This window comes from Taudactylus pleione, unplaced genomic scaffold (genome assembly GCF_031769625.1).
Source record: "Taudactylus pleione unplaced genomic scaffold, aTauple2 ptg000434l, whole genome shotgun sequence".
NCBI classification, from domain to species: Eukaryota; Metazoa; Chordata; class Amphibia; order Anura; family Myobatrachidae; genus Taudactylus; species Taudactylus pleione.
Window position 1 is genome coordinate 4,343,686 of NW_028284836.1, and position 15,786 is coordinate 4,359,471.

Here is a 15,786-nt window from a genome sequence, read left to right on the forward strand (position 1 = left end):
GCAGCAACTTTGCGGGCGGGCAGGCTCTGCTGGGCAGGTGTGCTCGGGCGGGCACATAGATGAGGGGAGGAAGGCGGCTTCTTCTTCTCCTGCTCTAGTTTAGGCTCATCGCATGCGCAGCTTGAAGACGTGCAGTGAAAACTGAAGAGGAGCAGGAGTAAGGTCTCTCATCTCCGAAACACTGCCTCGTAGTAAGCTTCATAGAATCAGTAGTTTTTCGGAAGTGAAAGTTTAGTGGAGGAGGCATGATGAATGAGGCATGAAGAATGAGGCATGATGAATGCCTCCTAAACTGAGTTTGAACTCGCAGCGAGTTCAAACCATAATTATCACAAGTGATAATTATGTTTTGATGAATAGGCCCCATAGTCCTTATGGGATAGTTTCTCTTAAGGTCCTGATACAGAGGTGCACATTATGCTGATGCCTCAAGCCGCCGATGTTTTCCGTTGCACATGCATCCGATAAAGCACTGCGCATGCGACCCGATGCGTCTCGATGATTACCGCCTATAGCAGTAGAATGAATTTGGACGCAGAGAGAGAGACAAATTCATTGGGCGTTCCTGGGTGGAAAAAGGGGGGTGACTAGCCAGATGTGGGAGTGCCGTGACCATCGACTGCGTGTTTTGCCGCAGCTGCACTGACTTTGGCGGCCATGTATGATAGTGTGACCAATGTGTGACCGATGGTGTGTCTTAATACGCAAAGGGTAGATTTAGCATCACCGTTGGGTGTCTCTGTATGAATCCCATCAGCTGTGACATTAGCATAAAGACAGCAGCAAAAGAGGCCGTCGCGGCGGTAATAGCGTGCGCCTATGAATCAGGACCTGTATCTCACTACATTTTGGGGGGGTGCACTTGTCACTTTATTAAAAAAAAAAAAAAAAATTTGTACACTCTCCACCATTTTGTATTGCTTTTTTTCTCCACATGAACTGAATTGAATCCTTTTAAACTTTATGGATCAAAACACGCAGACATGTGATAATTCACTAATTACGCATTTCACTATTTACCAAGTGAGCGCTGTTTCACAGTGCGTTTGTTTCCACGTATGGAGAAGTATTCTGGCAGGACTTGGAGGACTCTCCTTTTCCCTACTGGAGTATAGCCAAGACTGTGAGATTCTACAAGGTTCCTTGTATGTGTGGTGGCAATGTTCTAAGACATCTCTACTGAATGTCAGACGTTTCTCCTGCGTTGTCATTGACATTTGAACTTGTGTCTCCATTTATAGCAGTTTTGGATTTTTGCTTTGCATCTTCAACTTTTTCACACAAATTTGGCAGATGACCTCTAGGTGGCAAAGTTTCTTGCATACAAAACATTCACGCGTTTCACATTGCTATATTTCTTCTAGTGTGATTGCTGGATCTGTCCTGGGCATTGCTTGTGCTCTGTGGTCCTGATTCGTTACAGATCGCAACTGCAACAGCGTACGCAGATCGGCTGATGGTGCATACTAATTATGTGTATGTATACTGGTGCGCGTGCGTGAGTTAGCATTGCGATCACTTTGTGATCAGTGAAGCAGAATAAAAGCCATCACAGAGTGAGTTACAGGGAGTGAGTGTTTGGGGGTGGTGGCGGGGGAGTGGTCAGAGAAACGCAGGCGTTCTTGTCCGTTTGAACGCCGTTGCATGGGCGTGCATAAATTAGCCACCGTGACAGCATACGCAGCTTGTGTACTCACTGCGTGCAACGAGGTTAGCAATTTCTGAGTAAGGTCTGACCTGCTGTAATTGTGCGTGAGGGGCGGATGTTACTCGATGTTCCCGATGTTTACACAGGACTGCAAGTATTATGGATGTGAGATAGCGGCAGTGGGCTTCTCTATGCTGGCTGTGCGATGGCAGTAATTAGCATATTTCCGCAGCGGGTCTGTGTGCGTAATCGCAGCTGTGATCGCAATAGCGATCCGTAGGGAATCAGGCCCCATGTTGACTGCTGGTATTTATTCACAAGATTGTCTTTTACATTTTGTAATGTGAGCTTGTCATTCTGAGTCGGACTCAAAGTGGCTGCATTTGAGTGATGCAGCAGAAGCCACTTATACTATCTTATGTTAATGTAAAATTAGTCTACACTAATGGGCTAATGGGAGAAGCCGCCCTGTCCACTGTTTCTCCACCTGCACTGGCAACCGAGTTGGGGGGGTCTGGCTACGCCTTGCACATCCATAAAGAAAACCCTGCACACGCCTGTGCTGTACACGCTAATATCATGGAATAACTGTCATTGTAATCTACAGAAAAATATAATTTCAAAACAAGAAGTGCCCGCCCTCATTCAGAGTGAGCGATCGCTTCTTGCGATCGACTCTGAATGAGGGCTTGTATCCATTACTTAGTCAAGGGCTCCCCCTAGTGCACAGATTAGAAAGGTGCACTTACGAAAAACTAAAAGCAGTGTAGTGCAATTAAATCAGGACTGAAACATGAAACAGAAACATAGGCGACAGTACCTGTCTACTACTACTCCTATTAATACAGAGATACTTGGGGCAAATGTTTTGGAGTGCCATTGCTCAACTACCATTTTAAGCAATTTGCAAATCACCAGATGTATTAAAGGTAAAATTGCTGTAATGCCAGCAGAAAACCGTGAATTACAAGCATAATTTGCTGCAAGATATGGTCCCTATTTGGTCAGTGTTCAGAATAGAAATCGCTGGATGTAATACAGTTGGTTGATAAATGTCCCGATAACCGTACATTGTACACACATTGCACTGAGACCATCCGCACTTGATAGCCCAGGTTTATGGCAACGTGGGTCATTGCCACTCCCTCAATGTGGAGCTGGTCTATGATGAGAATTATGAGAGTAATTTCTGGCTTTCCCGGGACATGCCATGATGTCTATATCCTACGCCAATCATCCGTTTACCAGAAATGTGAGAACAGGGAAAGCCTGACGGCTGGCTATTAGGTATGTGCATGGAACATTGTTTGGTGCATGTTTTGCTTTTATAGATTTTAGGATATGTGGATCAGTAAGATTTGCCGACAGTCACAATGTCGACCACCACAGTATTGGCAGCATAATGTTGAGCACAGTATGCAGACAGTACTAGTATTAGTTAAATCATTGTAACCATGTTGGTACTACAGCTTTATACATGATAGTAAAGCATCTTGTTTAAAGTTACAGTGCTGACCCAGTTACAACGCTTTAACTAAAATTAGTGCCGTGTCGGCATGTACTGCTGAAAATATAATTGTCAACTTTGTGACTACCCCACAGGATATGGGTGTCACCCCTGGTTAATGAAATCTCTGTTGAATCCACAGACTCCTGCTCATCACAAATATAACAGACACAGTAACCACTAGGAGCGTGATACAATGTAGCGTCGTGTTATTGAAGACCAGCTTAAGGTGCCATGACAAATCCAATGGGGCGCACCTCTACGTCCCTGAAAATGTGGTGGATATTGTGAACGAACACTTGCTGTATGCTACATAATATCATCTCTCCCATTGCCCCTCATGTGTCTTACATCATGCCTACTCTCCTGGAATGACCGGGAAACTTGAATCTCGGATGACTCCATCGGCCTCTGGGAAGAGCAGGCAAGTCTCCCAGAAGTCACCGCTGGCACCCACTGACCTCCCAATTCACTTGCAAAGTGGTTGGTCCGGGCAGCCTGATGCCTGAATCGCGACATCCTGAACCCCGCCTCCCACTTTGCCAAGCCATGAGCTGTGGCTTTGTATAGTGGGGGTAGGACCACGATGATTCGATTGTAGCACCAAACCCCAGTACCACCCACATGGTTGCCCTTTACCCTAATGTTGTGGCTACATCCCCTTCAGTTATAGAACCCTGACGTCATCATTTACTAACCACGTGGACATCTATTGGGAACAGTAACCTGTGGTGAGCAAAGCGAGCCCGTTAGGTTACAAAATACTACTGTTAGTGGCCAGATACCAGATTTGGGACAAAATAACAGCGCGTTTCACGCCATGGAACCGCACTTCTGCCCTCACTCGAGGTCACATTCCGTTAGCTGAATAGACCAACCATACCCTAGACCCTTGCGTAGACCCCTGCTGAGAAGTATGCTCTAACTTCCCCTTTATGACTCTGGCATAGTCCCCCTCAAATCCCTCATTGCCTCTTCATTGTCTTTTTGAACACTTACCTTTGATGTAAAGGTTTCAGCTGCCACTTCACTGTGCACTCAAATACTGCTCAGACAGGACGTGACCGCACGAGGGACTCTTCTCCTGTTCCCTCCCTGTCTGTACAGTCCATGTGGGGGTTGTTGAGGGGGACAAGGCTAGTGGAATAAAAGAGCTGTTTGCACCTTGAGAACGTATGGCAGGTAAGTGCTGGAGAAGCGGAGGCAGAACTGTGGGAGACAATGGAGGCGCCTCCATTGTCCACAACATATTCACCCCACTTAGGGCTGTAACTATGTACCCGGAGTGTACCGTCATGGCCGCCCAATACATGGCATCCATTCCCGGTACCTGAGAAGCCACCATACACTAGTGGAGAGCTCCATGTCAGACCATCGGCTGCTGCCTTCCTCTATCTATAGCCTGTCTGCATGCGAATTGCTACATTACAGTGCCAGCGGCTGTGAGGACACACCAAATTATAACTTGCCTCCGGGCATCTGGGATGAACTTACACCACTGTGGAGAAGTGTCCTGCAGCCAGGTCAGTGCATTATGTAGTTATCCTATGTTGAGATTACTAACAGATAGGAAGAACATACAATGCATGTGCTGTAAGTTCCTCCTGGCTGTTAGTAAGCTCAAGCAGCCTCAACTCAATTCTCTTCAAACTCCTTTTAATTCATATGTTAGTATACTGGGCTGCACCATTTGGGACAGATGCAGAGTTGGGTGAATATTGTACTGGACAAATAGGTTAATTTTAACTAAAATCTATGTACCAAACTCGGGATAGCAACATATTTTTAAAGCCTTTATGGATACATCACAATAAAAAAACACAGGGGTCTGCTTTTGATAGGTGGGGTCTTGAATGCAGTGCTCTGGACCAAGACCTGCAGGGTTATACGCATCTCTGTGGTTGCAACAACTGCATTCATACACTTTGATTCACAGCCATGATCATTATCAGTGTACCCTGACGATGGTGTAGAAGGTCAGTCGTAAAAGAGGCGCAATTTCTCTGCATAGACCACAATCCTGCATGTTGCTTTATTCATGTCACTGGATATGGAATGTATTTGGATATGTTGGCCCAGCATAAATTCTGTTTCTGTAATTTACAAAATGTATACAGAGTTCTGCAAATGTTTTCCATAGATGGCCTCTGTGGGGGGGGGGGGGGGCTTGTGGTTGTGGGGTTGTCTTGTCCTGTGGCTCTTCCTGTCTCTACCGTACATGGAATGCCTTATCAACAAATTATCCAGATCTATTTCCTGCTCTGGTTGAGATTCCTTCTGTGGTGGTTCTGTTGGAGGGATATAGACATCTAGAGGTTCTGTTAGCGGGATATAGACATGTGGAGGTTCTGTTGGAGGGTTATAGACATCTAGAGTTTCTGTTGTAGTACTATAGACATGTGGCGGTACTGTTGGAGGGTTATAGACATGTGGAGGTCCTGTTGGATGGATAAAAACATGTGGCAGCTCTATTGGAGGGATATAGACATCTAGAGGTTCTGTTGGAGGGATATAGATATGTGGAGGTTCTGTTGTAGTGCTATATACAGTACATGTAGAGGCTCTGGTGAAGCATTATAGACATGTGGTGGCTTTGTTGGAGCGATCTAGACTTGTGGTGGTTCTGTTGGAGGGATATAGACATGTAGAGGTTCTGTTAAAAGGATATAGACATGTGGAGGTTCTGTTGGAGGGTTATAGACATGTGGTGGTTCTGTTATAGTGCTATAGATATGTATAGGCTCTGGTGAAGTATTATAGACGTGGTGGCTTTGATGGAGAGTTATAGACATGTGGCATTTCTGTTGGAGGGATATAGACATGTACTGGTTCTGTTGTAGTGCTATAGACATGTAGAGGCTCAGTTGTTATGCTATAGATATGTAGAGGCTCTGATGAAGCATTATAGACATGTGGTGGCTCTGTTGGAGGGATCTAGACTTGTGGAGGTTATGTTGTAGGGTTAAAGACATGTGGTAGTTCTGTTGGAGGGTTACAGACTTGTGGTGGTTCTGTTGGAGTGATATAGACAGTTTCTGGTTCTATTGGACGGGATATGTGGACATTCTCTTGTAGGGATATAGACATGTGGCGGTTCTGTTGGAAGGGTATAGACATGTAGAGGTTCTGTTGGAGGGATATAGACATGTGGAAATTCTGTTGTAGGAATATAGACATCTAGCTGTTCTGTGCGAGGGTTATAGACATGTGGAGGTTCTATTGTAAGGTTATAGATATAGTGGCTCTATTGAAGGGATATAGACATGTGGAGGTATTTTTATAGTGCTATAGACATGTGGAGGTTCTGTTGTTGTGCTATAGACATGTGGAGGTTCTGTTGTAGTGCTATAGACATGTGGTGGTTCTGTTGTAGTGCTATAGACATGTGGAGGTTCTGTTGTAGTGCTATAGACATGTGGAGGTACTGTTGGAGGGTTATAGACAGAGATTCTGTTGGAGGAATATAGACATGTAGAGGTTCTGTTGTAGTGCTATAGACATGTGGAAATTCTGTTGTAGGAATATAGACATCTAGCCGTTCTGTGCGAGGGTTATAGACATGTGGAGGTTCTGTTGTAAGGTTATAGACGTAGTGGCTCTATTGAAGGTATATAGACATGTGGAGGTTCTGTTGGAGGGTTATAGACATGTAGAGGCTTTGTTGCAGGGCTATAGACATGTGGAGGTTCTATTGAAGCATTATAGATATGTGGAGGTATTCTTGTAGTGCTATAGACATGTGGAGGTTCTGTTGTAGTGCTATAGGCATGTGGAGGTTCTGTTGTAGTGCTATAGGCATATGGAGGTTCTGTTGTAGTGCTATAGGCATGTGGAGGTTCTGTTGTAGTGCTATAGGCATGTGGAGGTTCTGTTGTAGTGCTATAGACATGTGGAGGTTCTGTTGTAGTGCTATAGGCATGTGGAGGTTCTGTTGTAGTGCTATAGACATGTGAAGGTACTGTTGGAGGGTTATAGACATATAGAGGTTATTTTGTAAGAATATAGACATGTAGAGGTTCTGCTGGAGGGTTTGAAACACGTGGTTCTGTTGTATTGCTATAGACATGGGGAGGTTCTGTTGGGAATATTTTTTTTTCTTTTGTTGTTTGTTTATTTTGGCACAAGGGAAAAATGGAAGCTTCTGCCGTTGTTTCACTCGCTGGCCCATTTTCTCTGTGCCTCCAGCTCTTTTGCTGCCTCAGTGGTCACAGCCTTTCCTATCTCTTTTAGGGGCTCAGTGTATGTCTCTTATCGCCCATATTTTTGCAACCTAAGCCCTGTGTGCATTATATATCTGAAATGATGTTTGCTTTCCTCTCCCGGATTGGCTCTCTGTACCTGTGGGCGTTTACCTGTGGGTGTTTCCTCCGACTCTTGAACACTTACTTGTGTTACAGCCTCTTCGTGCCGCCATCTTCCTCAACAGTAGCAAAACACAGCTGGTAGTAATCTGTTACCATTGCTCTATTATGTATTAGACCAGAACTGGGAGAATTGTCCTTCAACTTTTTTCTTTATTCGTTATCATATGTACATGCTTCAACATTCAGACCACACACACCATTTCCTTATACTACTCCGAGGGGCACCCAAAGCGGTACCTCTGTGGACTTTATAGTCCTACATGATAAGTACCACTGTTCACACCCTTTTATTGCAGTGGAATACTTATCCTTCTTCCCACATCGCTTTTCCCTTTGCCTTCATTTCCATTCCTACTCTCTTCTCTTTTCCCAACTCCCTCTTCTTTATTCCATAGCTTCATTGATGACCTCCCTGACCACGAACCCTTCCTTTGCTGCCTTCCTACATCGCTGCCCCTTTTAATGATTCAGGGGACCCCCTTCCAAGCACTCTCCTCGGCATACACCTACTGCTCTAATGCTGGCAAAATTGTCACCCTCAATGCTATTTGTTTGAATTTCATACTGGAGAAATGGGTTCATTTTAGCTAAAGTCTATGCACCAAACTCGGGATAGAAACATTTTTTTAAAGTCTTATTGAATACATTACAATAAAAAAACACAGGGGGTCTGCTTTTGATAGGTGGGGTCTTTAATGGGGTGCTGGACCAAGACCTGGATAAGCCCCAAGCTTCCACAAACTCTTCTCTTTTTGGCTAACTACAAGACCCTGAATGAACACTTCAGAGCGCTAGGCCTCTTTGACACATGCTGGGCTCTCCACCCGATCTCAAGGGATCATACCTTTTATTCATGCCCACATTCTCTTTACCCGAGGATAGATATGTTAATAGGTTGCGACCTCACTTCTCAGCTCTTGCTTGTAGCTGCAATGCACTCTGACCTGTGGTCAGACCATTCTATTGTAACATCCTTTATCAATCTCCTTGAGGGCCCCATAGCCTATAGGCAGATCTTCTTGGAGACTTAATTAAACTTTGATGAAGGCCCCTCAATTTCATGCTTCTGTGGTGGATGCCATTGTTGACTCTGACTACTTCACTAATAATAATGTGCACTCCTCCTTGGTTTGGGAAGACCTTAAAGCTGTTATACGTGAAATTACTATATCATCAGCAATGAATCCCACTGCAATCAAGACCAACAAAGGGCTACAGATAAGTTCACATCAAGTGTGCAACATCTTGCAAGCATACATAAGCGCCACCTGCCACTCCGGCATCACCGTAATCCCCTCTCGGTGAGGAGTGAGCTTAATAATATTCTTGCAGAGAAAACAGAGAAATCCCTCCATTGGCTTAAATGACACTTTTTTGAGACAAGCATCAAAGCAGACTCTCTTTTGGCTATCAAGCTCACATCTCGTAGAGCATCCCAGGCCATTCAGTTCTTATAAGACGCTTCTGGTTCTCCCTAGCATAATCCGGTTGATCTTAACTCTTTTCCAGCTATTACGAAACATTTAACATTCATCACACAGACTCACTAGAGGTGACCCACCCACCCCGACCATCAGGAATATCTATCTTCAAGTGGCCTCCCCAGAATTGACTCATCCACAGCTGCGAGTTTAAGTAAAAATATCAGTAAGGAGGGAATAGAAGACACAATTAAATTGCAGCAACAGTCTAAAGCCTCCAGGCTCTGGCTACAACCCAGTGGCTTATTATAAAACCTTTGCCCCCCACTTACTCTCTCATTTACATTCCATGTTCAGTTGCATTCTGGGTGGTGAATCTTTCCATCTTGACACCATTAAGGTAATGATCACTATAATCCTAAACTGGCGAAGGACCCCTTGGCATTTACTGGCCGATATCCCTAATAAACTTCTTGCTAACGTTCTACCCAACAGGCTGAACCTACTGCTTCTGTGGTTGATCCACGATGGACTAGTGGGCTTTGTCCCATTCAGACAGACACTTAATAATATTGGGAACAAGATTGATTTTATTCACATAAAATAAACACCAGATTCCCGTCATTACGGATTGCCTTGGATACGAAGAAAGACCTCAACAGGGTCTTGTTTTAGGGTCCCGATTTAGGACTATCCTCTTTTTCCGTTGGGCCTCATATGACAGCTGGGTGGGTGGCCACGGGGTCACATGCTTCCATCACATACTAGGATAATTTGCTCCTCAATCGTTTGCAGAAATTTGGGAATGATATCACATCACCCATAATAAATTCTATAATTTCCTTCAGATTCGCCATTTTGAATCACCTCTGATGCCACAACGGCATGACCCCAACGCTCACATGTTTTCACGGGAAGTGTACATAGGAGAATCCTTTAGCAGGAGACTTGGGATGGGATCCTCGCTAGAGTCTCTAAATATTCCATTAGCATTGCTATCAGGGAAAACTCTTACCAGATGGCTTCTAGTCCCCGAGCATCTACAAAGGATTTACCCAACCACGTCCAACCAATGTTTGTAGGAACATTGTCAAAATTGTTAGCTTAAAGCACATTTGGTCGTCCTGTGTCAAGATAAAATCCCTCTTTGTGAGAGTCACAGGGCTTACCTTTCACAGATCTATAATCAGTACGCTTCTCTGTGCTTCCACACCTTATACTGAGAAGTCACTGGACAAACTTATTCAACATAGGTCATGTGCTACCAAATATCAAAAATGACCCCTTTGCGGTGTGAATTAACGAACTGTGTCTTCTACGTAGCCACTGATGATGAAGTCCACGTCATTGCAGTAGACTTATTAATATACAAAGGATTACAAGCCGTAATCGCATACAGAAATCCCCCCTTCCCTGTAAATAGCATTTTATGTTAAGGACCGTCTAAGCATGTGATCGGTGGGTTTTCTGCTTAGATCCTCCTACAAACCATTATCTGCTTTTACAGACCTTTCTGGAGAGAAAACAAGTGTGACCATTAAACATACAGCTCTCAGCAGCTCATAAGATGGCAAAAGAGGAGATGGAGGGGGTGAATGTCAAAGTGAAAACAGAGCTCAAGAAGTATGTTCCCAAGCCTCTCCGCTCAGAATGTCACATGCCCGGCTAATTATGTAATACTGTGGCATTTGTGCAGCATTAAGTCAATGACAAAAAGGTAATTGCCAAACTACTTCTCAATATTATGCATTATTTTTAAGGTTCCACAAATTTTCCGCAGAGCCATACAGGGTATATACACAGTAACAGTAAAAACATGCCAGATTAATGGTACAGTAAATGTACAATGACATCATTGGACACTACAGGGCAGTATAAATGATACACTGGATAGGACGTGGACTAGAGAATGAGAATTGGGTAAGTTAATGGTGGGGAAGGAGTTCCGCACTCAATGGACCTGTAACCATCAAAGGGCAAGAACATAGAGGCAGTCACTGAAAGGGTCAAGGAAATAAGGAGCACTGGAATCAAGGATAGTGCTGGGGTGGACCACAAGGGAGGAGGGCCCTGCTTGAGAGAACTTACACGGCAAGGGGAGGGGAGAACAGTTGGATGGTAAACAGGGGAGAGAAGCAAAGCACAGGGAGGAAAGAAGAGTGACGATGCAAGAATAAGGGTGGTATGTTTTGAAAGAACATTTGTAGCTGGCAAGAATGGAAGACTTGTGGAGGGAGTGAGTTCCAAAGGAGGGGGGCAGAACGGGAAAACTTTTGGAGGCAAGCGTGGGATGAGGTAACCAGGTTGGAGGGGAGATGGCAAACAGAGGAAGGAATGCCAGGATTCTGGAAATTCGAAAAACCTGAGGGTCGTAACCTCTTGCATGACACCACTGGAAATATGTATGCCACACTCTGTGGTAGATCCTGGTGGAGGCAGGCTAACGCGCTCTAAGCATTGTGTTGATGATCGAGCTAGAGAATCCTTTGGACCTTAAGAGGGATGTTTCAAGAGCCACGCCGTCAAAGACAGACGATCCAGGTCCGGGTAAAGGCAAGAACCTTTAGACAACAGGTCCGGACATTGAGGCAGCAGGAATGGAGTTTCAATGGAGACCCTCCAAAGATCTGAGTACCAATGACGTCTGGGCCAAGCTGGAGCCACCAGCAGGACAGTTCCTCCATCTTGCTCGAACTTCCGAAGAACCCGAGGAAGCATGGAGACTGGAGGAACTAGGTATGCAAACGGGAAGGTTCATTTTACTGACAAAGCATCCACCAGGCTTGCTTCGGCATCTCTTGTTTTGGATCCGTACACTGGTAACTTGTGATTGTGTCGGGAGGCCATGAGGTCCACCTCTGGGAGGCCCCATTTGTCCACTAGAAGTCGAAGCACGTTGTGATGGCTGAGGAAGTCCGCTTCCCAATTGAGAAGTCCTGGACTGAACACTGCCGAAATGGCCGGGGTATGAGATTCTGCCCATGTCAGAATGTGTGACACTTCTGTCATTGCTGCCCGACTTCGAGTGCCTCCTTGATGGTTGATGTAAGCCACTCTGATGGCGTAGTCGAAATGAACCTGCATGAGCTTTTCATGAAGAATGTGCTTTGCCATCATGAGGGCCCTGTACACAGCCCAAAGTTCCAATATGTTGATGAGCAGGGATGCCTTTACCATTGTCCACCGGCCCTGAAAGGAGTGTGGACTGGTCACTGCGCCACATCCCCGGAGACTGGCATCCACTGTTAGGAGTATCCAGTCCGGGATCCAAAAGGGGCGACCCCTGGTTAGATGAGACGTCAATAGCCACCAAGACAGAGACAGGCGCACCTCCGGAGAGAGTACCATCGTCTGAGCCCTGATCCGGTGGGGTAATCAGTTCCACAGGTAGAGAATCAGCCCCTGCAGGGGCCTGGAATGGAACAGAGCATATTCCACCATGTCGAATGTGGACAACATGGATCCCAGAACCTGTATTGCCAAGTGGACTGACACCCGGCGACTGCGGAGACATCTGTGTACTCGCAGCTGCAGCGTGGAGATCTTTTCTGGAGTTAGAAAGATTTTCTGATGGTGAGAATCCACGAGGGCTCCCAAATGAACCATCCTCTGTGAGGGAGTTAGGGAGGACTACTTCCAATTGATTAACCACCCATGCACCTGTAGACAAGCAACTTTCAGTTGCAGGTGGTGGTGAAGCACTTCTGGAGAACTTGCCAACAAGAGGAGGTCATCCAGATATGGTAGGAGCTGGATACCCTGTCCGTAGATAGGCCAAAGGGCAGTGCCCGAAACTGGCTGCGTGCCTACTGCCTGGTGTTCTTTAGAAACCTCTAATAATACCAAAACTGCCCTGACTAAATTTACTAACCACTAGAAAACTGGTATATTGTAAGGGCTGTGTGATCTGAACGGAGGCCGCTGACAGGGGAAGACAAAACTACTTCCACAATGACACATAGGATAAATGTGTAGGCTTGTCTCCACCACAAAAAGCAGGAAGTCCCAAGTAACCAGAAAAAAACAAGCAAGAATTGTGCCATGCGTTTCAAGGAGACAACGTCCCCCTTCTAGAGGCTTTAGGATCCTAAGGACAGAGGTTATTTTTCTCAATCTCATATTTTCCATACAGATGATCTACACCAGTGGTTTACAGCTCCAATGCCCTTATGCAGCCCCACCAGGTCTTGTTTTTAGAATTTTGGTCCATGGGATAATTACCAAGCAAAATGAATTAACTCACCTGTGTATGATTAAGGAAATCCTGAAAACATGACCTGATGGAGGTACTTGAGGAATGGAGTTGAAAACCTGTGATACCCCACCAAAACAGCTAGCTCACGCAATGATCCCATGCACATACAATGGACAGAGAGAGAGAGAGAGAGAGAGAGAGATATCACCCTGGTTGACTCCATATACTACGTCCCTGGGTGGGACAGGAGAGTTACTACAAATGCCAGCAGTATAGCCACTATTAACATATCCTATTGCAGGACATATTGTCGAAAGGGAAGGCAAGTCCCACTAAGAAGGGGGGGGGGGGGGGGATTCAATTAGAGGCGAAAAGCCACGATCGGCAAAAAGTTTTCGCCAATTTGTACTTTTCGCCTGTCTTCAAAGTATCGCCGTATTCAATTCCAGGACGTTTTTGCCTAGGTGAAAACTCTATAGGCAAAAACAGCCAGCAAAAGGCTGGAGAGAGAAGTGCAAAATCCATATTTTGGGGTACAAATGGGCGGACTTGGTTCAGAACCCTTTGGACACTCGCCCCTAATGACTAATTAGGCAAAAACAAATTAAAAAATAAATCTTAAATTCACCCGAAAAAAACACGTGACTTTTGGGGTGAAAATGGGGTACAAAGTAGTGGGTCTGGTATTTTGGGGGGTTATATGGATGAGACAGGTGTTTGGGGGGTTATGTGGATGAAACAAGTGTTTTTAGGATTGCTGGAAGCTTCAGCAGGTGTATTTTTAAGATTTTTTTTATTTTTTAAATCTTCACTTTAGAGACACCAAAATATACTAGTACCCATTTACATGTACCCCAAATTTAACTAATTTTTACTTATTTTCCTAAAAAAACATTGTTTTATATCATTTTTCCACACTTATGCAAATATGCATATAACAGCCCTTTGACTCAAAATAAGATCACTAAATACTTTTATTAGGGCTATTAATACTCTTCTATATTGATTTCCAGGGTCACTTGGGCTTTTTATGGGGTACAGACTGATTTCCCTAAAAATAAGCTGTCCTTTTAGCTAGTTTCGCTTTTCACTACATACGCCTAGCCGCGTTTTCGCCTGTTTTGGAATTGAATAGGGCGAAAAGCGGGAACGCGCATGGCAAAAACATTGAGTCCAAACAGGCGAATGAGGCGAAATCATTGGGCTTTTCGCCGACCTTCGCTATTCGCGGCTAAGGGAAAACCATAATTGGACAGTATAGACGCAACAGAATGGCCTGTCCAGCAGAAGCTTCCAGAGGTTAGCAGATCATTGGATTGGGAAGACTGTGGAACCAATTTCTTAGTGAATCCTCACAGGAATGTAGCCAACCACCCATTGGGCCTATGATGTGACCCTGTAGAGATCGGATCTAATCAGCTCTTCCCGACAAAGATCACAAGCCTGGTACACCACAGGAATCTGCTGCAAGATCCAAACTTGTTTCTAAAGTTCAAACGTTCTCCAGAATCCATGTCTCTGATATTTTTGAAGGGTTAAGAATATACATTTCAATTGAAGCACATTGCGGTTAAGTAGAGAAATGATCATCCAGGTTGACCAATGCACCGTCAGTAGAATAATTTCCAGGGCTTTTATTTTATCCTGCCCTGCTGAAGTTGTTAAAATTAACTTTCATAGCAGAAATTCTGGTACACCTCGGACATATACCAACATTTTTAAAGCTTGCATTGAAACAGTGGGGCACCTTTTGCCAGTAAAACCTAAACATGACACCTGCGATACCAATCTAGCTGACCAATTATTAATACATTATATGGACGAGTAATTCGGAAGCTTAATACTAAAACTATTTGATCGATACAATAATCTCACAATTCAAAGAAATAGATTGGGTATTTCTTTTTACTTAACCATTTACTTGGATAAGATTTGGAACCTTGACTGTCGCAGACACACAACTATATAATTTCAAATCAAAACTATTACATATGGCAACCAAATGGATGAGTTTCATGGGCCTACTAACTAAAATGCTTGGGACCAGGGGTATTTTGTATATCGGAATATTCCGTATTTTGGAATATTTGCATAATATACCGAAATATCTTGGGAAAGGGACCCAAATCTAAGCACATAATGCTTTTATGTTCTATATAGCGTTCCCGCTAGGCTGTTTTAGCGGGGCATGGCACCCTGCCCTCACAGCCTGCGGGTGCTGTCTTCACCCGCAGGTCGCAGGGGTGAAGACGGCACCCGCAGGTCGCAGTGTCCCGCGGGTGGGGAAATATGCGGTGACCCGGTCACCGCCAGAGAGTAGACGCCAGGCGCATGCGCGCGGCATCTATTCTCCCTGTCAGCAGCGCTTGGGGACTGCCCGGCGTGTCCATAAGTGCTGGGCACGACCCCAAGAGTGACGAAAAGGGGACGCGCATCTTATAGACACGCTCCCTTTTCATTGGCCACGCCCGCACATGGTGCCCTCTCTAGCTCCGGCGCCCTGCCTGCCGCCAGAGTGAACACTATCTATATACACCTTATACACACAGCCTGCAGGTAATTTTATACAATATTTTAGATCATTTTGTGGTTCAAATAAAGTTTGTGTACATAACTGAAATTCATTTATGTTTCATATAAACCTTAAAAGC